The following is a 26,764-nucleotide window of genomic DNA, read 5'->3' as shown; positions in this document are numbered from 1 at the left end:
GATTTGAGATTTTGTTCAGATAAAACTTAAAAGGGCTTTGTCTTCTGAATACCTAAAATCTTTAGGTTGTAGCTGGGGTTTATCCTTTTTATCTAATAATAATGATGACTAACATTAATTAAGTATTTGCCAGGGATGGTGACATGAATTATATCTTCTTAATCTGAAATATAGGGCATTATTGGTGAGTCAAATTTTACACTGCTCTAGTGTTTCTCACAAACATTTTATTGCATGATAAAAGATTCAAGATATACAAAAGAAAGAAAATAGGCTATTTCTTAATGCAGTATGTGGCATCTCTGTTTTCCTGGTGATTATCTGAAGTGCAGATTGCTTTTGTGAATATGATCAATACTCCTCTAAAACCATGCATATTTAGAATTCACATGATCGAAGGACAGAAAGCTGTGTTTGTTATAAATTCTGATTCTACTTTGTACTTTATGGAACCCAATAATATATCATCAATGAATTCAGATTTCCCGTGTTGAGAAAAATGTTACTTTGGCTAGAAGGAGTTTTCATGAGGGAAAGATTTTTAGATATCTTGAGCAAACTTTTGTGGGTTTTTTTTTTTTGTTTTTTGTTTTTTTGCCAAGAAAGTTTCCTATTCGTGTCTGAAATATCTGATGTACAGGCACTCATGAATAAATATTCCATCCATTCAAACAACTCAATGGAGTTGGGTTGAAAGTAGGAAGGGTCCTCAGAGGCCTAGACACAAGAAAGCAATTGCAGATCTCCGCCTTTCCTTCTTCCAGGACAGCCAGCTCATCAGGCTTTGATCTCACTGGCCTCTTCTGCTTTCGAACTACACACCAAGTCATCTCTTACTTCAGGGCCTTTGCACCTACTGTACTTTCCACCTGAAAGACTCTCCAGCCCCAGCTTTTTTAAAGCCTGAGCATTCTCATTTTCCAAGTCTTGGCTCAAAAATCAAGATGCTTTTCTTGACTTTACCTACCTTATCTACCTTATCTAAAATAGGGACCCGCATTTGGTTATCACATTTATTCTAATCTATAATTATCTCGTATGTTTACTCATTTACTATCCGACTCCCACACCTCCATGTAAGATCCACGACAGCAAAGCCTGGGTCCCTCTTGCTCACCACTGTAACCCCACTGCCCAGTGCCATGCTCAGCACATAGTCATTACTCAGTATACATTTATTGAGTGAATGAATGAATGAGTAAATTAGTTAGAAAATAAATGAAAACATTGAATATAGCTATATTAGCAAAATGGTATATTATGAGATAGCACATAAGCCTTACTACAATTATATTGTCACTTTTCTGGAAAATGTGCCTCCTAAGAATGGAACTTGTGAGTGAGCAGGAGACTACATGTAAGGGTGAAATTGGACTATGGCATCGAAAGTGGAAATAACAATACAGAGATATTAAATTTGCCTCTGAAGAAATATAAGGAAAGTCTGGTTGCTTCGGATAAACTTTAAGTCTGAAAACATTTCATCTATCAAAATCTTGCCTCTCATTACTGTTTCCCACTCCTGATAGGACTTCTCTTGAGAAAATAAAAATGAACACCCACATTCCTGATTGCCTTTTGCTCCTATAAAAACTGGGGGAGGACAAGCAGGGGAGCAAGAATACTGGGGAGATGTTTAAAAACTCCTTTTGGAGACCCCTAATTTTATGATCTATTTTAAGGAGGCAATTGCTGTCTCAAGCAATTAGGTTTTGAACCTATAGAAACCTGCAGCTTACACAGTAATCATTGGCTATGAGGAAACGAAGCAAACAAATATAATGTTAATTTGATGAATAGAGGAAGGAGGATATTTATTACGACCAGCCCAATGCTGTCTACAGGCTGTGAGAGATTGCTAGAATATAGACTTTTGGAGGAAGAAGAGATTGGAGGAGTCTGAAAGAAGAAAACAAATAACGCCCTCTGGTTCTGAGCCCCTCCCCAGGGACTGAGAGGCTGGGGTGCAGGTCAGGGGATGGGAGGAAGGGACAGCAGATGCAGTCTGGGGGAGTTCTGGGATCTGTACTTCTACCCTGTGTGTAACAAGCCATTGAAATTTTCCAAGGCTTTAGAACAGGAGAAGCACTGCTGCTCAGAATTTAAAGTGGCCTTAACAGTGTGGGGAGAATGATGTTAGTGATGCTTAAAGATTCTTGTGTCAACATGAGGATAAGCTGGCAGCCAACTCCCTGCCACTGAGACCCCTTCTCAGGTCTTGGGGAACACATTCTTGGGTTTCAGTATGATCTCCAAAGAACCAATCACCTTTTCTCAGAAGTCCCAAGTACCACAAGCCCTGTTGAGATTCGGAGAAAGAAAAATGCACTTTTGGCTATGGGTCAGAAAAGGCTTCTGGAAAGAGCTGATGCTGAGGGATACTTAGGCCTTTGATGGGTGGCAAAGAAAGGCATTGGGGGGACGGGCAAAAGAGCAAGAGGAAAGATGTAGAAGAAACAACATAGGTTCAGTTGTTAGAGGCTGATGTGGCGACCTACTATATTTGGTTGGGAGGAGAGATCACTAGGGACCATGGAGGAAGATAGCAATTTCACCAAGGAGATGAAAGAGAGTTAAAAACTAGAGACTGATGACAAAGGAAACGTACCTGAAAAATACCGCCCTTGCCAAAGATTGATTACCTTTGCCTTCTCCTGAATGAGGTATTCATTTATTTACCAACAGATAATTACTAAATTCCAACTATGTTGCCAGGTACTCTCCTAGCTTTGGGGGGAATGCAGGGACTACTACAGACAAAAATAAAAGTTCTTTCTTTCATGGAATGTGCATTCTAGTGGGAAAGATTAAGTAGAAGTAACAAAGTAAGCCCAAAGGTGGTAAATACTATGGAGAAAATAGAGCCAGGCCAGGAAGTGAGGTGTCATGGAGAGTCTGTGACATGGGGGCATTTTTCGTCTCATGCCTGCAGTAGACAACACTACTTGGTCACATTCATTCATTCATTAATTCTTTAGTTTACTCATTTGCTTTTCTTTTTCTTTTTCTTTTTTTTTCTTTTTTCTTTTTTTTGCCAGACACTGTCAAGGCACTGGAGCAGAGCTATAAACAAGATAAGCAAAATCCATCCCTGAGGGAGCTCATGGTTTAGTAAATAAGCGACAGATAGTTCTAAGCAGCAATCATAGTAATGGAGAAAAATAGCAGGACAAGGGGGTATGGAGTGATAGGGGTAGTGAAGAGATGATTGAACAGAGAAGGTATAAACCAATGGCCAATGGGTGAAGAGTATTTTAGAGGGGAAAAAAGCAGGGACAAATGCCCTGAGTGAGAATGAGCTTCAAGTGTCACAGGATGGTGAGTTCATGGGTGATGATGTTTTTTCTTTCCTCTTCTCTTTTCTTATTTTCCTTTTCTTTTTTTAAACGCATAATATTTCTCAGGACCTGCATAAACCAAGGCATCGTCTCCTATAATTAGAGAGATAGCACGACATCAAAAAAGAGATTGATGGGGTGTAGTTAGAGGAACCGCTTCTATTTTCTCATCTACAAAATAGGAGTTGGGATCTATATATCCCAGTTTCTTGTTTGCATTCAGTGATTCTCTGCTTCATGGCGGAAGAGGCACCAATTTGAATGTTCTTAAATTGGGAAAGAAAGCGAGCTTCTGCTTCCTGGCTGGCTATGTCCTGGCTGGCATTCTGGTTCCTCTCCAGTTCTGTGGCTGCAGGGAGTAACTGGCAGGGAAAGAATTCCATTGGACTCCTTCAAGGCCTGTACCATGAATTTGAAAGCTTTGCTGATGTACGTGGTGGTGGTCAATGAAGGTTTTCTGGACACTTACGTGGTACCCAGTGGGAGGCACAGGTGTTCTGAGAGCCGGAAGCTGGAAAGAACAGATCTGGGGTCCCAAGAGGCGACTTCTCCTCAGTGCATACTGCAGGATCATATTGGTAACAGAAGGGGATCCCTGTATGGCCACAGGAAACATTAGTTGGTTCAGTGTCATTAGTTTCCCCGAAAGCTGACCCTACACAGTACCCAGGAGGCTGGTCTGCAGTGTTGGTGGGTGGTACCACCTCATAGCCTCATCCAGGTGGGAAACATAGCTTTTACTGATGAAGAAACCGAGGCTCGGGTGAATGGAGGGACTTGCCCAGGATTAGGCAGTGGTGGTGCAAGGACTTAAGCCCAGTTTTTCTGACTTATGAGGGAATTGTGAAAGAAATTAATTATGCTTGAAGAAGAGGTAGAGGGATTCTAAACTTCCAAAGATAGCCTTGTTCCCAGCATTACCCCTGGCAATGACTCACCATTTTGACTATACATTAGAATCACCTGGGAGCTTTTAAAATTACCAGTGACCAGGTCTTACCCCAGAGCAATAAAAACAGAATGTCTGGAGTGAGTCCAGGCATCAGTACTTTTTAAAGCATCCCACGTGGTGCCAATGTGCAACCAAGTTTGAGAACCACAGTCTACTGGCAAGCTGTTGAAAATAAAAACATGATAATTTTAGAGACCTTTTTTTTTTTTTTAAAGTACTGATAATTTACTACTTCTTTCTACTCCAGTCAATCAAGAGCAGTCATTTTTTCAAGATAAGAACCAGGATTAAATGGGCATAAAAGCATGAATAAAATTTAAAATAAATTACTAAGTGAGAAATATAAGTCATAAATTATATAAAAAGGAGAAAAGCTGGAAGAACTAGGGCAAAAGCAAAGCCAAGAAAATATAATAAGAAGACGGTCACTTGGGAAGGCTCTGTGGGTCTGAATACAAATGGAAGAAGGAAAGCTAGTGTGCAAATCCTGTCTTTTTGAAACTTCGGAGCAATAAGTACCTGGGATACCTAAGGGATATCAGCTCTTACAAATGACTGACAAGCTCCAGCCACAGGCTGCCAGTGCCTTTCAGGAAGGACAGTCATGGCTGGGTCTTCAAAGCATGTCCAGGACTGATCGGGGAAGCTGTAAAGAGCAGTATAAATACAGTAGCACTATCCTCAGGCTTCCCTCAGCTCAGAGACAGGGTGTAGGGAAAAGTGTATCAGAATCTACGGGGGACAGAGAGAAGAGAGGGGCCTTGCTCAGTTTGAAAAGCTCTGGTAATTTAGACACACTCCTTCCTTCCCCCTTCCCTTGCTCTCCTCTATCCTTCCTCTAAAAATTACTATCCTCACAAGGACTCAGCTATGTGTCTAGCAACCCCGAAGTCTCCAAAAAATCAGAAACTTTGTGGTTAGCAAATTGTTTGCACTTCCCAGGCAATTATGTGAATAAACAAACTAGTAAGAGTGGCAGATAGTGATTTCAAATCATTTTCACTCTATGACTGACCACAGTTTTGGCCATGGTTATCACCAAATCCAGTTAAAGAGAGGAACATCATCGTCCTTTGGTTGACAAATGACAAATTCTCTGAGATTTGCTTCTGGTGGATTCTCAGCAAGGGAATGAATGAAGGCTACGAATGAAGGAGTTTTGTGAACTTGAAATAGTTTATCAAATGGTGACTGTTTACTTGCTGTATGGTTTCAGGATAACACAGTCTCTCTTAGACACAGTCCACTGAAGAGAGGACCTCACTATGAAAAATTTATTTGTTTGAACTGGTGATTCTTCATCATCAATTAATTATCATAAATGACCTCCATTAAACTGCAGTTGAACTGGGGCAAAAACCTTCTCGAGAAGACAGAGGAGTTTAGATTAAGAAGTGCTCATTACACTGTCTAAAGACCCTGTCTGTAAATCTAGAAAACATAGTTACTATATGAACCTGGCTAAAAAGGAAAAGTTGGCATGGAGGATCCTTATCCCTTCTAGGTACAATTTCATTCACTCCTAAGCGGTGTCTTTTTCCGCTTTATAAAATGGTAGTATAATAGGCTGAATGATAATGTAACGAACCCCCCAAATTCATATGTTGAAACCTGACCTCCAAAAGGGATGCTATTAGGAAGTAGGGCCTTTGGGAGGTAATTAAGATTAGATAAAGTCATGAGGTTCTAATAAGTGGGATTAATGCCCTTAATAAGAAGAGACACTGTAGTAACAAGGCCTGAGCTAATTGCTTCCTAGGACGGTTGAAAGGTATTCACTTCCCCTTACAGCCCACCAACCAATCAAAATGCACTTTCCTTATATAGAAGGAACAAAGGGAAAGCCCATTTGGGGCTCAGCCTTTGGATGTAAATCCACTGAGCCAATGCCGGCACCAATAAACATTACTTCCTGCTTATTGCCTCAGTGTCCCGTCTCTCTTTCCGAGTACCCTGCAACACAAGAGAGATTCTCTCTTTGCCATGTGAGGAGACAATAAGAAGTTGGCAGTCCGCACCCCAGAAGAGGGCCCTTAGCAGAACTTGACCTCGCTGGCACCCTGATCTCAGGCTTCCAGCCTCCAGAACTGTAAGAAATATATTTCTCTTGTTTACAAGCCCCCCAGTCTATAGTACTTTGTTACAGCATCTTAAACCAAAACAGGTATATTCTAGAATGTTCTCAAAGCATTGACTAGAAAGACAGATATTATTATCAAAGTGTGGCTAAACAGATATCAACACTCTCAATGATTTACAGTGTTACTGTGGTTTCCTGAAAGAAGAAAAAAGTTCCAAATTGGCAGATTGGCATAAATTGGCATAATGAGATATCTTTTTGATTGCCTAGGATAACAAATGGGTGCCTTTGATGTGAATGTCTGTAAATGTTCTTTCGACACCTGTGTGCACTTGCATAAAACAAATATTGTGGTGCCAGGCCCAGCAGAAATTGCCACAGACACAGAAATCCAAACAAACATTTAGCATAACAACTCTACCAATCTAATCATACTGTTTGCATTGAATCATCTAAAATGAGATGAGATCCCTCTTGCCTGAATGGAATTAGTCAAGTTCCTCTTTTGCATAATTATATCTCCCGCAGATGCTTTCCTTTGGGCCTAACCCACTTGTTGAAGCATGGCCAATGCTGTACACTCAGTAATGAAACCTTGAATTTCTTAAAAATGAGAACAAGTTTGGGAAAAGGAGAAAAAGTCACAAGCCATTTGATTGGCAGCTGAGAGAAAAGTTAAGACACAGGATCAGCATTTGGGTATGAGACAGATCCTTGGCCTCATCAGAAGAGCACAGCAAGAAACATGCTTATTGATTAGACATTCAGAATCCCTGAGGCTACCCAACCCAAAGTCAAGTGCAAACTGGCAGTCCCACTGATAGCTGCTAAATAATTCCAGCTGGAAGAGATCTTACTTTAGAGAGAAAGAGTATGAGTCAACAATTGTTCAGGTGAAGTGCCAGATAGTAAACATTTTACACTTTGCCGGTCATATGATCTTATCACAACTACTCAGTTCTGCTGTTGTGGTGCAAAAGCAGCCACAGACTATACGTAAACAAATGGACATAGCTGTGTGTCAATAAAACTGTAAAAAAACAGCCCACGCATCAGGTTTGGCTGAGGGTTGTAGTTTGCCAAACCCCTCCTTACCCCCTTTATATTATTGAGAATGATGTGAATAATGGAAGATGGATGTGTTCACCAGATTATAGAATATGAGTTTTAGAAGCAGCTTAGGGTAGTCATTAAGAACACAGACCTGAAGCCTGAATTCAGACCACTTACTAACTAGATGACCTTGAGAAAATTATTAAACCACTCTATACCTCGCTTTGTTTCCCTACAAAAATGAGGATAGTAGTAAAACTTAGTGTTGTAGTTTGGGTATGTCCCAAAGCAGACCCTGAGAGAAGAACTTAAGTGCAGATAGTTTTTTGAGAGGGGATCCCAGGAAGCATAAGTCAGGGCAAATTAAATAGTGAAGAATAGAAGCTCATGAAGGGGCATTAAAGAGTGAGTCATTCTCAAGAGCAAGGGAGGTATTGTATAGGATGGGGAAACCAAAATGTTTACCATCAACAAGTAGTCCTCACTGCCAGTCCACATGGAACTGTCCACTGTGATTATAGGGGTGGCTGGGATGGACCAAGGGATCATGAGTGGGGCAATAGTGTCTGCCACATTACCTCTCAGGGTTGTTATAAAGATGACGTGAATTAATATTTGAGAAGCACTTAGAAAAAAAATTCCTAGCATTTAGTAAGTGCCATCTAAGTGATTGTCAGATAAAGAGTGGGCATCTTTTGAAGCAGTAAGAAAGAATATTAGGCACGACAAAAATTAAATTGTTGAAACTGTATGTCTCCAAAGACAGTACTGGTTGAAAATTTAAATAAATTCCACAATGGATTATGAAGGAACACTATAAATGTTGGGAAGCAGATAGGTAAGTTGTACGCGGTGGCCTCTCCAACTTTGTAAAGTTGTGAGTCAACACCATATACTACATTAGCTGATGACAGTGATTCAGAGTAACCCTAGGAAGGCTGGGGACATGGGCTACTAAACAAAACCAACACCATGCTGGCTGTAGTATAACAGGGCAACTAGACACAAATAACATGCTGTTTGCGTGTTACTGTAATTTATATTTTTATACAGCTGAATAAAAGTTTTTCTCTTCTAACTTTGTTAGTTCTTCTCATTTCGTTAGTCTTCCCATCTAAAACTAGAAAAACATTGTTCATTGTCCCGAGTATGACTTAATCATCACGACCCCTGTGTTTAAGGATGAAGGCCCTGAATTGTATCCCATGTAATTTGAGCTTCCTTTGTTTACAATTTACAACCTTCCAAACTCTCAATTCCATTCATTCTCATCCTGTCAGGTCTCTCTCACATGATTCCATCCTTCCCCTCTCACTTCTCCATGGGGTTTTAAAGCGTATTTACATATTCCATTTCTATTTTCCTGAGTGTTCTGCTGCTGATGGGCTCTGTCTGCGGAGGGGGCCGCAGACTTACTACATTAGTCCCTCCTTATCTTCAGGGGAAATGTTCCAAGACCCTAATAGATAGTACTGAACCCTATATACGCTATGTTTTTTCCTATATGTACATACTTTTTCATTAAAGGAAACATTTTACAGCTTCTCTTGGCATATTCAAATTGCCAGCATCACTACTCTTGTGTTTTGGGGCCATTATTAAAACAAGGATCACTTGAACATAAGCACTGTGATACCATGTCAATCTATCTGATAACTGAGACAGCTAAGTGACTAACGGGCAGGTAGTGCATACAGTGGACACTGACAAAGGAGATGATTCATGTCCTGGGTGAGATAGAGCTGGATGGCATGATATTTCATCACACAACTCAGAATGGCGTGCAATCTAAAACTTCTAAATTGTTTATTTCTAGAACTTCCCATTTAATATTTTCAAAACATGGTTGACAATGGGCAACTGAAACTGAGGAAAGCAAAATCGTGGGTAAGGGGGCTACTATTCCATATTGTGGCACTTTGGAGAGAGGGATCTCTGATGGAGGGTGTGCAGGAGAGGATGGAGAGCATAGTGGGAATGAGCCTTGCACTTTTAGCATCTAGGAGTCAAGGTGGATGGAGGACAAAAGGTTGCTCTTAATGAGAAGTAGCACAATGAAAAGACAGTGCTCACACAAGGTGGTTCTTGTTTCTAAGTTCATCAGCAAAGCCTGGGCAACAATCTTAGGCATGGATCAGAAGCTGTAAAAATCAACCTCTTCCGAGGACTAGAGGAATTATCTAGAGTGGGATGAGGATAAAATAAACATGCCTCCTACATAACCTCTTTGTAACCTGCATCAATGGGCATCCACATTACTAAAACAGAATAATCTTCAGAGACATTTCTAGACAACGTCTCAGTCAAATGCTTTTGGCTGCAAGAAACAGGAACAAAACCAACTGAAAATGGCTTAAACTGTAAGGAAATTTAGTATTCCACAAAAGAAAGCACCCAAGACTGCTAAATTCGTTGGCTCAAAAAGTGGTCATCAAGAATCCAGACTATTCTTCCAACCTGATTTTATTATCCTTATTCTCAGACTAGCTTTCCCATGGTTGAACATGACTGCTGCCTCTTCATGCATCCTGCATAGACACAAACACATCCAGAGAAAGATCATGTCTTCTGGGTTGTCTTTTTCAAGAGTGAGGAAACCCTCCCCAAAAGTCCCCCAGATCTTCTCTCCCAACTTATTGGTCACGATGGACCATAAGCTTAGTATTAAACAATCCATGGGCAGGAGAAATAGGACCTTACTAGTGGCTTAGATGGGTTAGGCTTTGTCCCTAGACTTGGGCTGGGGTTGGAATTCACGTGAGGGAGGAATAGATTCCCAACCAAATTTGATGCTCTGCCAGCAAGGAGGCAGGTGGAGTGAATGTTACCTGACAACCAATGGTATGATTTTAAAGATATCATGAAGGCCCATCTGATACTCTCTTACTTACCCCAACCTTTCCTTACTTACCCCAACCTTTAGCTATCTGCAGATAGCTAAAACTCCTTTAAATGACAAGGGACCTTTTATTTCACAATTTTAAATGAAAAGCACAAAAACATGACTATGGCTGGAAAAGAGTTTGAATTGGATGATTTTTCCCTTAAATTGGGAAGGTCTAGTATGCAATCTTTTCCTCTTTGAAAAGAGGAAGAATATTAGAAATCAGAAAGGTAGTAGGTACCTGAAGGGTTGGCATAACTCTTTGCATACATATATGTTATAATATTTACCTTACATTGTGGTAAAGTACTTATATATCTCCCCTACCACTCTCTGAGCCCATTATGGGCAGGAGACTACTATTCGTATTGTATTCTCAGCAGCAGCACAGGCTGGCATGTATTTACCATCTTGCCAAGCTGCTCATGTGCCCTCCTTGGTAAGAACTATGATGAAAAATGTTCAGCCCAGTTGTACATCCCAGACACAAGCCTGGCTCTTCCTGGTCTAAATGGTTCCACCTCAGGCTGAATAGGTACTTTTTCTTGGTCCCAGTTCTTGATGACATTTTTGAGTGTGTTTATCCAAATCTATTGACCCTGCCCCACATATATAGCTGCTCCTTAAGTTATGACTTCTTTCCTGCATTTTTTAGCCTCTGCATTCTTCTCATTTTTAAGTCCTCAACCAGCATCAAGTTTCCAAAGACACTTCTCTGCTTTATCTTTAACCAAACAACAGTCTACAGAATAGTTTAACATCTATTAATGATTAGTGTACCACTATGGTTTTTGCTTTTAGCTGACTTTATCATTTCCTCTTATACCTTTTTTTTCATAGGCTCACATTTCCTGGTTTCCCCATCAACCGGCTCCTCTCCTGAGACCCATAATCTCCATTGTTCTGTTTTTGCCAATTGCCACGTCATCTATTATAAAGAAGGGTTCACCAAATTCACATTTCCATCAACATGCAAAAGAAAACCTATATGTCCACAAACACATAAGAAGCAGTTCCAGACTCATAAACATCTCATGCAAATAGCCAGTTTGTGTGTACACCATCTCCCCTCGCCCCATTACCCTCTTCAGTGCATATAAACCAGCGGCTACAACATGAATAAATTCAGTAAGCGCTTGTAGAAGCCCACCAAGTAGAAACCTAATGTTCTTTACCCTTCTACTACTGATCCCATTTTGTACTCATGCAAAAGGATACTGATATTTATATCACTTTAAAGGGTTTATAAAGTTCACAAAGAAATCTGAAACCCAAATTAAAGCTGTGTCCTTAGTTCACCTCACTGTGAAAAAGTATTGCAAATTATTTGAAGTTAATTCCCATCTGGCCACCTCCACAATAGCTTATAACAGCAAGAGACATTAAAAAAATGAATTCCAGACATGCCTTGTGATTTATTTACTGTGTGAGTTTAAGCCTTAATTTTTGATATATATTTGATTTTCCAAATAGACTTCAGAAGAGTGAACTGAATGTAACTGTTCCACTGCAATGTTACAGACCAACTCAGGCTTCTCTGATTCTGCTGGTGGGTTCGTTGATTCATGAAATTGGGTTATATTTTGCAAATTTTATTTAATAGTGTATATGTGTATTCTATATATGTTGTAGGATCTTTTTTTACTCCATCATGGAGCTCACTCTATAGCTTGTGAATGCCTATTCCCAGGAGAATATGCTTTCTATTCTGGAACCAAAGAGAAGAATTAATCAGAGAGGGGTGTATAGCATATTTAAAGCATGGAAACCAGTGGTAAGAACATGAGTTTACGGGAACACTTAGTACTAGTCCCTAAGGGAGTAATTACAGATAAATTTTAAAACTGCTTAAGAACTGGCAGCATCATAGATTTTTATAATTATCCCTGTAGCTACACTGGATTAACCTAATGCAGTTCTGGGCACATAGCAGATTCAGCAATAACCAACTTGTTGAATTTAGCTGAAACTTAAGAAGAAGGCCCAAAGCCTAGCGCATATAAGAGGGGAAGAGCCTCTAACCCTTTTCCAGAAATAAATTAAACCTCGGTGCTCTGTTTTCTATCCTCTTTAGATTTTGAAATCTATTTTCCTAAAGTCAGTGCTTCAAAGGAAAGGGTGGGTTGGGGAAGAAGATTAGTAGCTCACATTTACTGGGAACTTACTATAGACCAAATACTATGATGATGCTTTAGCAGGACATGAGGGAAATAAAGTGAAATTCTGGACCCGTGAGCTTTTTAGTAACTCTTTCTTTAATTATGAGAATAATTTCTAATATGTCTTCATAGTATTTCAATCTACCCTAGCATTTTAAAATAAATGGAAGTCATTTTAGTTTGTGTTATAGCTCTTATACTTAAAAACTCACAGTGAAACAATAGTGAAGGATTTCAGTATGTCAATGAAATGAAGACTGTGGACACAGCCATACTGATGCGATTTGTAAGGAAAAAAATAATTGACCATATTTTAGCACAGTTGTGGGCATCCATCACAATGATCTTGAAAATGACTTATTCGAGCCAGCCTGCCATTCTCCTTTGAGGCAAGAAGAAGCAGCATGCTCAAGGCAGAATAGAAGAGGACTTGCTTGTTCATTTCACAAATATATATTAGGTTTTATTAAATGTTATGCACTGTGCTAAGCATGGAGGATACAACAGTGAATAAAACTAATTCACTTCTCCCAATTTGCTCCTGTCTAGAAGGAATGCAGATATGCAGACAAGGAATGTCATTTCAAGTGTAAGGAGCATTTAATCCAGTCTTAGGAAGAAAAGGGGGAAAAGAGGAGGGCATCTAAAGCAAAGATCTAAAGGAAGATTTAACAGGAAGCCAGGGACAGGGACAGGGGCAGAAAGATCCCAGAGAGAGGGAACAAACCACTGTAACTGTGCAAAGGCTATCGACAGAGGAAGAAGCAAAAACCATGGCGGAGTCACATGGTGAGAAGGAATATTAATGTGGGCTTTCAGGCCACATTCCTGAGGGCAACAGGGCAATAGCCATTAATCCAAACAGTATAAATAATTGAAAAGAGTACCGAAAGAACTAGGACACTGAGCATATGAAATGTGTCTCACAAGGCTTGTGGCATGGCTCTCACCATTTTAGGCTCACGACCTGCACTTGCACATAATTGATTATGTTGAACAAATACAATAAACACTAAAACTTAACGTTTAATGGTGTGTTCACATGTATATAAGTGTAGGCCTATTCGCTATTGATCCGTATGGTAATTGAGCTTAAATAACTATAATCAATAGTACCTTTACAGAGTTACATCAATTTTCTTTTCTCACTCTGTTAGCTCCTAAATGCCTGTTATCATTGAAATATCATCAGCTGTTCCTTACCTCATGCTCAAATGATTATATGCAAATTAAAAGACAAAAATCCAATATCCTAGTTTCCAGAATCTGGGGTTCCTCTTATTACTTCACATGCTCCAAATAACTTACATGTGAGTGAATCAAGCAAGCGAAGTATTGTAAGTTTAAACAACAGCAAGTAGATAGATTTTGAAATTATAATTGCTTTTGGGATCAGCGTGTTTATAGTGAGGAAAAAAAAAACAACCAGAGGCTTTTAAGGAAAGGCCACAGATCATCCCGATACATAAAAACAGGATGGCTTTTATGGGCCTTTGGTTGCAGTCATGTTACATCAAGCTTTTTCTTCTTTGGTGAGTACTTTTACAGTAAAGTGGAGTTATACTTTAGCAATAGAATAAATTGTGCAGTTCATAACAATTATGAACAAAAATAATACATCAATGGAAATACGGTTGGTAAATCCTTTATTTCAAAGATTGCAATCTCAACAATTGCAAACATGGAAAGAAAACTCTTTGTAATTTGCACATTGACTAATACATGTTTGATAAGGCTGATAGAGCTATTGGGAGACAAGCTGTGAATCGGCAGATGAACTAGTCCTAGAGGGACTGCAAAAGCACAGGGCCCAGGCCAGAGGCAGGTTCTTATGCTGTAGATGAGGCTATTCTAAAAAAATCTGAAGCACTCTCTGTGACTTTAAGAAGCCACTGTCATCCTCCAGAGTGGAGCCAGGAATGAAGTTTTCACAAACTTCACGGCACGGGGCACTGGCATGATGGAGCTTAGAGGAGAGAAGTGGGGTAAAAAACAGAAATCGAGGGAGAGGAATGTGAAGGGCCTCCCTGGAGCACACTGAGGCTGACTCTGAATGCACAGAGAAGTGACTCAGTGGGATAAATTGTATTTTGTTCCATTCTCTGTATTCTAAGTTTACCTGTAATCAGCCTCTTGTAGAAATGTATTGCCTATTATGTGCTATTATATGTTATTATGAGGCACAGTGTTATCTTTCAAGTTTTTTGAAGGTAACTTAACCTTGTTTAAAAATGATAGTTTGGCCATAAGAGCCCATATTTTACTGACTCCCACTGCTCCTTGATGTTGCGGGACCCAAGCCTCCTACGAAGGTTGCCCCAAAACTATATGGGGGAGTTTCTCAAGGGAGTTGCACATGTGCTCCCAAACCATTACCATAGGGCCTGTGTAGGACTTTATAGCTTCTCATGGGTTGGTTGGGCCACTTTTTCTAGGGAGAGTTATCTACGTTGAGCATAGGTACCACTTCTGTTGAATTCCACTGTGCCTGGAGGTCCTATAGCCCATGTTGCCTGGTCTCCTCCTCCAGCATTGCTAGAGAACTGGAGCCCTTAAAGGGTCAGAGTCAGATGAAGAGGGTATGTACTCTGTGGGAGAGCTATCAAAGCCTCTCACTAGGATGTGTTACAGAATTTTCCATTTTTACCCCAAATCCCTTCCTCCCTAAGATTTAGACCATCTCCATTGGAGCTGGCCTGAGGAGATCTCTCTTACATTGAGATTTTATAACCGTCCAGTTTATTAAGTTGAGTTCATGAGTTCTTTCCTTAGGGCTACATGCATATAGACTTCTGATGGACCCTCTCCACCAATCCATTGTAAATGTTCAGACAATTCTTAATCCAAATGATTTTACAAAGCTAAAGCTGAAGCTGGAATTCTGACTATCTACAAATTATATTAGAGAGAATTCATGCCACAGCATAGATTCAGCTCTCTTAATTGAATTATTTTTAAGACATATTAAAATTTTAAAAAGGTATCAGGGAATTTCAAAGAGATTCCCATTGCTATTACACCAAGGAAGGCCACTTCTCACACTCAAGTCTTCTCTCTTCCTTGCAATGGATTCAAGGACTCGGCCTGCTTTTCTCTCCTCTTGGTGGTGGCAAGTGGCCACTCTGTCTCTTCGTATTTTGTTTTTCCCAAGACTGACTGCTTGGGAAAATGTGTGCAGTATTTTCACTATAGTGTCTTTTCCATAGACATCTTTGCCACAAGCATTTTTACTGCAAACATTTATGCCAAATAACAGATTGACCATAAGGCAATTTTGCTGTCAGAAAGATAAAGTAAGTGGCTGACCATTTTTTTTGTTTGTTTGGTTGGTTTGTTTCATGTCTCTATTGACGAATCAACTGCCTTTGTTCAACTTAATGTGTTTAAGTTAGTTGTCAGTTTGGTTTCATTTTTCTATTGACAAAGTTCTCTTAGTTTCTCCCATTTTTATATTTTAGCTAGCCCTCATAATGGTCTATACAGTGATGAATAGAAGTGACAGTGGTCTTAAAGTAGTTGGCATTTCTTCTAGGTGATGATGATTTGCCCAGAGTTGGTTTCTTTTAAACACTCTACACTGGAAAGAGAAAGAGAGGCCAAGGGGACAAGTCGAATCCACACTTCCCATAGAAGGAAGACAAGTGTTTAAATACAATCCACAATATAAAATCAGTTATTTGTACAGTATTGCCATGAACCAACTCATATCTTAAATGTATTCAAATTATTTGTATTCTACAATACAATCTTTTAAATTTTGTTATTTATTTTTTCACATTTCATTATGTCCTTTTTAATGTCCCTCTTTTATTTGTTCTGGTATTATCTTTTTTTGTGGAAAAACTGCCTTATGGCCAATTAGTTATGCGGTGAAAATATGGCAAAAATGCTTGTGGCACAAATACCTGCAGCAAAAAATGCTTATGGTAAAAGTACCTAGAACCACCAAAAGGGAAGTGGTTTCCACAAATATTCCTCCAAGTTCTTGCTGTATCTGAAGACTAATGCAAAGACCATAAACATTTTAAGAGTTTTATTGCTTTAGCAACCAAACAGGGAAAATAAAAAGTAAAAATATGAGGAAGTTCTAAATTATACAATCTCTTAATTTGCTTACCATTTTACTCCCTAGATAATAAGAAGAGTTATAATAACTGAGAATTAATGGACACTTACTGTGTGCTAATTTCTCATGAGCATTATCTAAATTAAACGTCGCAGATGAAGTAGGATCTATGATTATCACCATTTTGCAGAGGAGAAAATTGAGGTTTCATAGTGATTAAAATCCTTGCCTAACAGCACACGACTGGTCAGTGGCAGATCCGCAACTGAATTGTTAGCCTTCATACTGTAATGCTTTTCTATTTTCTGTCTTCTAATTCACTTCTGAAATGGCATCTGGAAGCTCTAATAAATTTCTTACCCTATTTCTGTTATGTTAGGGTTGATCTCAATAAAATTTTTCACCGCCCACTCTCACCCCCAACAATTTCTAGCAGGAGATCTCTATCAGGAACAAATAGTAATGTCCCATGAGTTGTTGAGACATTTTTCATCTTAAAAAAAAAGAGTTTTATGTTATGTTTGGAAAACACTATTAAACAAAGTTAGAAAGATTTCTTTTCTGATGGCAACTATTGTATATGTGTGTAATCACGAAAAATATGTTTCTTAAATTTTCTTCATGAACCCTTACTAACACTGTGCATAGCACCAGTACCAGCAAACCCATGTTTCTCAAAGTTGAAGATACAGAATAAGACCTAGAAGCCTGTTAAAATGAAGCCTTTTGTTCGTTGGGTCTGTGATAGGGCCGAGAATCTGCATTTTAGCAAGCTCCCAGGTGATGTTCATGCTGCTGGTCTGAAGACCACACTTTTAATAGTGAGCCATAGAATAGTTTGGTCAATGCTTCTTATGGAAGACATGCCAGCAAAAGGCTTATATCATGGAACCTCAAACTGGAGGTCTAACAAATGTTCCCTTGTCTCAAAGGGGCACTTTGCATTTTCAAGGTCCTCTACCGCTCCTCAGTTCTCCCTTTGGATAGGTCTCCACTGCACCCCAGTAAATGTTGAGAATTGAATATATGTGTACCTGGGAGGCAAGCTGGAGCCGTGGCCGATATTTTCGGGATGAGCTTCAAATAAGGTTAGTGGGTTAATGGCCTCCCTTATAAACTGGCTCCTGAATGGAACATAGTACAGCTTGGATGGCTGCCCCAGACCATAGCCCTAGGCATATGTAGCTCTGCCTCATCTTCCTGAGGGTAGCCAGAGCCATCTTGAGAACCATCAAGTGGCTGCATCCTTTTCAACCCAGGCCCATCCAGTTAGCTGAACTCATCCAAAGCAGACTTCCCTTCAGAAGCAGCCACTAGCACAATATAGTTTTAGAGGCGATCACTTGATCCTATTCTCTCCGTTCCCTCTATTACTTTCCCTACTTATTTGCTGATCCTTCATGCAGGCCATAGAAGAACCAGATGAAGTACAATCTCTGGTTTAGCAAAATGCCATTCTAGAAATGGAATATTTAAGTCTTTCTTCTGTCTACACTGACACATGCATTCTCACTCTGCTTTTGAGGAGACCCAATTTGGACCTGATTTCTCATCAGCAAACCTTGACAATGAGTTCTGAGTAAGCTGGGAATGAAAGAGAACAAGTTAGCTCTAAACAGCTCTGTAGTCATGGCAAAAATCACTTAACTTCTTTGAGCTTTACTACTTCATCTATCATAAAAGAATAGTGACCCCTACCTTGTAGAGTGGGAATATAGATGATTAAAATACCTAGCACAGAGTGGGCATCTTATCTAGCTACTGTGGTCATGCTTTTTACCCTGACTATATTTTCAATGTCTTATATTTGACTAGACTCTAAGAAGCTGCCCCAGGGGCCTCTTTACTATCAAGAACATGTGAATTTCTGATGGCCTGGTAAACAATCTGAGTGTGACTTCTGTTCACCAGGATCATTGGGGCCTCTCCAACTGGCTGCTCTCTCGTGCTTCCATGAGACCATTTCTACCTAGGAAGAGAAAGCAACAAAGGAAACCGAAGGCCTAGCCCAGGCTATCTCTACTGACTTTGTTGTATCCTCTTCCCTGTGTGTCATCTGTCCTCCTTAATTTGATTGTCTGGCTTTGGAATATGGGGCCGCCACTATCCATTCCTTACAGCTGTCATTGGACCACCTACTTTCCTCTGGCCCAAGTACCCTCAACAGAGCAGACACACACAGACACATACCACATACACACCATACTGACACACATGCACACTCCACACTCACACTCATAAAACACACATGTACACACCATACTCACACACAGACACACACACACACACACATAACACCCAGAGAATTGCCTTCCATCAGTACAGTTAACCATGGAAATTTGAACGTAAGGTTTCAGAAAGCTCACAAATAACAGTAATGTAGTTTTCTCCTGGTTTCAAATCCCAATTTCCAAATTTCATATCAGAACTTTAAAGAAAAATAATCAGCCTCACAATCAAATATAAAACAAACGTGCTTACTTAAAAGGGCTAGTTTCAAGCAAAAGGGGATTCAAACGCATTGAGAATACTGTTACATTCTAGGCTATTTTCCCTCCACATTTCCAGGGCTGCTCTCCCTACCTCTTTTACCTTTTCTTTGGTTTCTGTTTTGCTTTGTCATTGGGCAGAGAAAACATAATTATCTGTTTACACATAATTAGTCCCAGTTTCCTTCATCATAGCCACAGAAGAAGGGCAGAAGAAAGCTAAAAAGAAAACAGAGTTTATCTCATTAAGTCATGCCACTCAGAATTTGGAGCCTTGAGAGATCCAGATTGCCTGTATACAGGCTGATAGATTTGGAAAATTTACTAAACCTCACTTTACTCATTCAGTGAAAGAAGATAATAATATCTATTTGACAGGGTTTTTGTCAAGAAAAAAAATGAAATATTTCTTTTTTTTTAGAGTTTAATATCTATTTTATTGGGTATTACAATATTGGTGGTCTTCTTGTAATCAGAAATAAAACCAAAAACAGAAGAGAAAAATATTTGATCAAAAGAGACAATTAGATAAATGTCTACTTGTAACCAGAAGTGTCTAAGGAAAAAAAATTAAAGCACGATGCAGAAGGAATTTAGGAAGAAAAGAGGAACTAAATTAACTTTCTTGATGATAATGCTGGAGAGGAAAAGTGAAGTCAGTTCTGTATTGATAATGGGGATTGAAAGAAGTAAGGAATCTCAAAGAAAAAACATCCAAAACATTGAAATGGCTTTCTATTTCCCTTAGATGTTGACTCAAGACTAAGAACTAACATGGTAAGGAACATGGCTCATGTGAAAGCTTATCTTCAAAGTAAAAGCTCTAGATTAGATATCAAATGCAACACCCTCCCATGAGCCTGCCTCTCTACCATCAGGGCAAGCAACAGATCAGGGGATTTCCTTGCTGAAACCAGATTGAGTCTGGTAAACCTTCTCAGTGCATTCATGTAGCCATTACTCATTAACCCCTTTATTGCCCAAATTGGAACCAATTTGCTCTTCTCAGTTTTGATGTTAAATAGCATGCCCTCCAGGGTTAGTTCTATATTCATATAACTAATAGGAGTATTTCATGAATATAATTTTGAAATATTTCATTTGGAAAATTTTTACCTTTTTTTGAAAAATATAAATGCTGATAGGATTGATAGAAATCACTTAAAATTTCAATACAGTCAAAGGTAAATTCTCAATTAAAACTTATGGTCAGCATTATCAGTTCAAAGTTAATACCTACAGAAATCCTAAGGCACACTTTGTGAGCTAGTCTATTATCTGTAACATAGATTATGGAATGATGTATTTCCACATAATTAAGTCCACGGAAAACTTTTCAAAATAGTGGAACATTACCAATATATACAACTGATTAGGATACTCAAATGTATTGGATAATACATATTACACAAGCTAATGTATTACTTTTATTTTTTATTTTTTGCTCTTTCCACAGAAATATTTCTAAAAGTAGTTGAAGTTCTTGAATATTGCCTGATGCAGACGATACATTATTTCTGAAAGTCCTTTGTCATCTCTAAGCCACTATATATACATAGTTTTTAAAAATTAGTTATATATTATATAAAATTAGTCATACATATGTAATTTCTCTAAGATTCAAAATCCACAGCCCCATAATTGTTTATATTTTGTAAGGCACAAAATAAATAAAGGCATTTTATTTCAACTAAAATTTTGCTTTTTATAACTGGAATCTAAATGTCTCTGAAATGAGAGATTTGGGGATATGCTGCTAAGGACCATTGGATTCTTAAATATAATAAAATCCTTCTTAAAATAACAAAACAAAACAAAAACAAAAAATCCTTAAACTAATGCAACTAGAAAAATTCTGCAGCTAAAAGTGATTCGTGCTCCTAAAAGCTCTTCTAACAGTCAACTAACAAATTATATTAAACTAGAGATAATTTGAATAAATGAAAAATTGTGAAAAGATCAGCACACCTCTTATCTTGGTTTTGGTAATTAGATTATTACTTGAACGCCATTTAATTGTAAGTAATTTTTTTTCACAAAGTTTAAGTATGAGCCCAAACATCTTTTCCTTTTGTTTTTGTTTTTTTCTTTTTGAGTATCTTGTGGAAATAAAATCAAAATGATACAAAGTTCACTCTGTCTGCCACCTCTGATCATATGTTATAGCCTGATGGACAAGGCATACATTTCGTTTCTCAGTTCTAAAGATATTAGACCCCAATAGCCAGGAGTCAATTATAAATATTTAATTAGAATTCTAGGAGAAAACACCTCAATTTAGAATTGGTGGTTTGGCTTTAAGGAGAAAACTGATGCTCGGCTGCTCCACTCTTGTTGACTCTATTTGCCCTCTACTTTGTTGGGGTTTCTATGGCCTTATTAAGAGCAAAACATCCCTAGGTCCCTAGCCAGCTAAAAGATGAGCCATGTTTCTATGACCTTTTTCTAGGACACGTATCTAGAAGGCCCATGGGGTGGGTCTTTTAATCAGTAAGCTGACATTTACATGAAGTCAGAGTTCCTTGGTTGTAACAAAGAGCTCTTCTTCACTACATTTAAGGATGGCTAATTGATCTTATTCCATCTTTCTATGCCAAGAGCAGAGATGTAACTCAATTAACATTTTCATTTCATTCGAATTAGTGATCTTGTTCTTGACCCTGTACTCAGAGACCTGAATATTAGACAGTTAATTTAGCTGAGAATATATATAGCCTTTTGCCATATTTATAACTAATATATTAGTAGACTTGGGAGTGGGAAGACAAAAAGCTACAAGAATACAGGATCCATGTCCAGAGACCTAGAGAAAGTTGGAATTAAAAAGAATTTAGAGAGATGGGCTGAATATTATTAAATATATCTGATGTTTCCGAGTTGGGAAAAAATAGCTGCTTGGGAAATTGAGTTGGAGGGCAAGTTTTCAGGAATACTTTAGTCCCACTAATAGTGCACTCAGGTTTCACTAGAATCTAAGCATCGTTGCCTTTTATTTTCATCAATCTTTATTTCTATTCCAGTGATCCCCAAGACTACATGTTATATTATATTAAAGCCACCAGTTGTTTCAACATTGTGCTACATCCTTCTCAGTTGAGTTTTATTGAGAAATAATTGACATATAACATTGTATAAACTTAAGATGTACGAAGTGACGATTTGATATATATATATTACAAAATGATCACCGCAATAAGGTTAAACATCTATCACCACACAAAATTACCCTTTGTGTGTGTGTGGTGAGAACTTTTAAAATCTACTCTCTTCGCAAATTGCAGGTATACAATACAGTATCTGTTAACTTTAGTCAACATGCTGTACTTTAGGTCCCCAGGACTTATTCATCTTTTAACTCGAAGTTTGTGTTATGCTACATTCTCTATGATTTTTATAATTTATGGATTTTTCAAGGTTGGTGAAAGAACTTTTTGATGATTTCCTTAAAGATTTTTCAATATACAAAACATTGAAATTTTCTTGAAATAATAAAAGGCTAGAAATTAAATGTTAAAATATTCCCATGGCATAATAATGGTGCTGTTGTTGTTTGCACTGTTAAAGGAGATGAAGCATAGAATGTTGCTTCCAAAAGCTACTTCGGAGATCATCTCAACCCTCCTATTTTACAGGTGAGTTACTGAGGCCTGGTAAATGTTTATGACTTGCCAGAATCACATCTAGTTCTCCTGACAAGTGAATAATTTTTATGCACTATCATTATATCATATAATGATTGATTATATAAACATTATTTTTAATAAATTTAAATGAACTTACTATAATTAACTTATTAAATTGTATGATTTGCTTTATATGCTTTGACAAGGACAAAAATTGAAAAATGTATTATTTCACAAAGGCTCTTTTTTCTGCCAAGGAATCAGACTTGATTTAATGGATCTTGAGCTGTTGGTTTTCTACCATGTTCAAAGCAATAGGAAATGTCGTGCTGCTTAGAATAATAAAACATCTTATTTGTTTTAGGAAAACAATTTATTTCAGAAGCTTACTAGAAACCTTTTCAAAACTGAGGTATTATCTGTGTGAATAAACTGTTTTGCTACAAAGTAAATATTTAGAATAAGAGATCATTGGATTTCCATTTTTCATTGCTGTACAGTTCTGGGGATTCTGGAAAAATAAAATACATGACTTTCTTCCCAAATCCAGAGATAAAACTTCATTTGCTGTTTTCATGAAAGAAATTTCATGAAAAGAACAAGAGTCAAAACAATCACAATCAAAAGCCTAACAGGATTTGTTTCACTGAAAACAAAACAAAACAAAACTAATGCACTGATTCTAAAATTAACTGCTAAATAGCAAAGGCCACAAGCAGTCAAGAGAAGCCTGAAGGAGAACAAAGTGGAAGGACTTGCACTACCAGACATCAACACTTAATATAGAATGACCAAAGATAGCGTGGAATTGTTACCATGATAGACAATAGAACAGAACAGAGTCCTGAAACAGGTCGTGTGTTTACAGTCATTTGATTTTTGACAAAGCTGACACCACAAAAAAGTGGAGAAAGGATGATCTCTTCAATAAATGCTGCTGGGTCAACTGATGTCCAGATGGAAAAAACTGTGACCCCTACCCCCTGTCATAGACTAAAACCCATTCCAGGTAGTTTATTAGCTAAAGTGAAAGTACAATAAAGTTTTTAGAAGATACTGCATATAGAGAGTTCTTAAATAGAATTCAAATATTATAACTGTAAAAATAGATTAAGTTGGACTACATTAAAAATAAAAGCATATTTTCATCAAAAGATAATTGAGGGAGTGAAAAGGTGAGTGAAAAAGTAGAAGATATGTGCTATATTTAGAACATATACAGAATTTCTACAACTCAAGAAGGAAAAGATTAAACAACTGTGCATGCATATTCAGCTAGATGCATTTCATTTTGAGACAGTTAATTTCTGCTCGGAGTCTTTTGCTCTCACTTTGGGCAGTTTGTGGCAGGTGCTTCCTATCCCTAGGGTAACATCTATTCCTGAATTTAAGCAATAGATTAAAAATAAACAATGTAATAGCTCAGTGATAGTAAAGACAAAGAACTAGAACTTGAGTTACTTCAACTCTATTATTCTATTTGACCACTTGGAGTTTTTATTTGTGTTTAAAATTTGAAACAATATAATAGGGCACAAACTGCAAGGTATAATTTAGTTTGGTAAGTGTACAATTTACTTCACACATAAACTATTTTATTAACTTTGAATAACATTTTTAAAATTTAAATTTATTACTTTTTTAAAATTACTATTTATGCCTACAGCACTTGGTCTTCCTAGGTGGTCTCCCATCTAAGTACTAACCAGGCCCTACCCTGCTTAGCTTCCGAGATCAGGTATCAGGCTTATTCAGGATGGCATAGCCATAGACTGTGGATGGTGGCTCCACTGGGGCATGAACCCAGGACCTTCTACTTGTAAAGCAGACTTGCTAACTGCTACACTATGCAACCATGTACAGTTTATTAGTTTTAGTTGTTAGTTTTTTTAAAAAATAAAGACCAAACCAGAAAAAAGTATTATTACCGATAATTATGTAATTCCTTCCAAAGCTAATCTCGTCTCATAGGGAAAGTGTTATAGATGTCCGGGTGTCAAATAATCTACAAATAATTCCACTGTCTTGGACTCAAAAGATGTGGAAGAGCTCCAGTCACAAAACTAGAAAATGTTATTGGGAGATTTTAAAGATGCAGGTAAGTGGAGGGATATATTCTGTCGAAGGGTTGAAAGACAATTATTGTAAATATATTAATTTTCCCTAAGTTATTTATTATAAAGTCAAGTCACAATCCCCCCAATTTTTTAATGGAATATAAAAGACTATAAATACATTTTAATACTTTAAGAATGTGTGCTTAGCAAGTTGCTGTTAACAGAGTAAAGAGACAAGACATACGGTGAGAGAAGTCCTTAAAATACATATAACTGACAACTAATTTATCCAGAATATATAAATTAAGAAACAAAATACTGAACAAAAGAGTCCAAAAAGCCAGACACAAAATAATGCACACTACATGATTCCAGTTATATGACGTTCAAAAAAAGAGGCAAATTAAACTCTAGCTTTATGAATGGATAAAGAAAATGGGGTATATACATACAATGTATATTAGTCAGACTTAAATAGAATGAAATCCTGCCATTTGCAAAAACATAAGCGAACCTGGAGGACATCATGCTAAGTGAAATAATCCAGCCACAGAAGGACAAATACTGCATAATTTTGCTTATATAACGTATCTAAAATAGCCAAACTCATAGAAGCAGAGAATACAATGGAGATTGCCAGGGGCTAGAGGGTGAGGGAAATGGGGTGTGATTGTTCAATTAGTATAGTTTAATTAATGCTAAATGAGTAAGATCTAGAGATCTGCTGTACAACATAGATCCTATAGTTGACAATATATTATGCACTTAAAATTTGTTAGGAGGGTAGATCACACATTCAGTGTTCTTACCACCAAAAAACAAACCAACAAATAGAAACAGAGGGACACATGGAAACTCTGGGAGGTGTTGCATATATCTATTACTTTGATGGTGGTGATGATATCCCAGCGTTTGCACATGTCCAAATTCATCCAATTGTACACATTAAATATGTGCAGTTCTTTGTATATCAATTATACCTCAATAAAGCTATTTAAAAAAAACACACAAAATTCTAGTTTGTTAGAGATGTCATCATATGTGATAAAACCATAAAGTAAAGAAGTTGAGATAGTGGATAGCTTTACTGGGCATAAAGTGGGTGCCTGGGAGGCTGAGAGCATTCTCTTCCAGGACCTATGTGGTGGTTACATGGGTGTGTGCTTCCTGATAATTTATATAGACCCCTGTTTTTTCGTGTTCTATTTCACAATTTAAAAAAAACAAACAGTTTTTAAGTTAATAGAAAATGATAAAGGGGAGAAAGTGAGTGTATCTAGACTTCTCTTTCAAGATGTTTAGTTGACGTTTCTGTCAGTCCCTTTAATGAATTAACCAGGCCACACGAACTTGTGTCAATGTCCTATTATAGGTCGGTTGGGTCAAATATGGTCTTTTTTGGCAAACATCAATACCACAATAGTGAAAAATATTATCCCTACTATAATGAAGTGTTATAAGGTAAATAATAGATCACATAACATCTTTTGAATATTGCTTGCCACCATCATACTCTGACTACGGAAATCCTCCAGATCAGGCTATTTTTCTCTCTTTGCTCCTCTTCAACTCTCTTGGTTTTTCTCTGCCCATGTTGGCTCATACTTTGTTTATTTTCTGCCTGCCCCCTTGGGTGGACTACCGTTTTAAGCTGTTTGCCCAGTCGTTGGTCTGAGTCCCCTTCCAAAACATATTCTGCTTGTGGGCCCTGCTGTTGCTCTCCAGCTCAGGTGGGACTGTTTACACTACTCATCCAAAAGAGGTGCAGAAACTGTACCTATTGGGATTGAAGTCTTGCAACTGCAGAGATGCTTTAGATGTGCAGGTCCTAACATCGTATATAGATCATGCATAGGAAGCAAGTATTCTAGTCTCATGGGTTAGACATCTTGGTCTCAATTAGATGTCCTTTAAACCTATTAGCTCATAAAGTTAAAAAAATATATTTTATTTAACGGAGGTATTCACCAATCAAGTTACATTGCTGGAGCATTTTGGAGATTTATTCTCATCTCCAGCAGTTGAATATATACTTTAGCGTTCATTAAGTGTATGGTCTAATG

General features: G+C 37.9%; 1 pseudogene; it reads right to left on the bottom strand.

The window, feature by feature from the left end:
• Positions 1–24,301: 24,301 nt before the first annotated feature.
• Positions 24,302–24,417, bottom strand: LOC111741634 (annotated as a pseudogene).
• Between the last annotated feature and the right edge of the window lie 2,347 nt (positions 24,418–26,764).

This window comes from Pteropus vampyrus, unplaced genomic scaffold (genome assembly GCF_000151845.1).
Source record: "Pteropus vampyrus isolate Shadow unplaced genomic scaffold, Pvam_2.0 Scaffold80, whole genome shotgun sequence".
In the NCBI taxonomy this organism is placed as follows: domain Eukaryota; kingdom Metazoa; phylum Chordata; class Mammalia; order Chiroptera; family Pteropodidae; genus Pteropus; species Pteropus vampyrus.
Note: the sequence above shows the minus strand (reverse complement) of the source record. Positions and strands in the feature narration are given on the sequence as shown.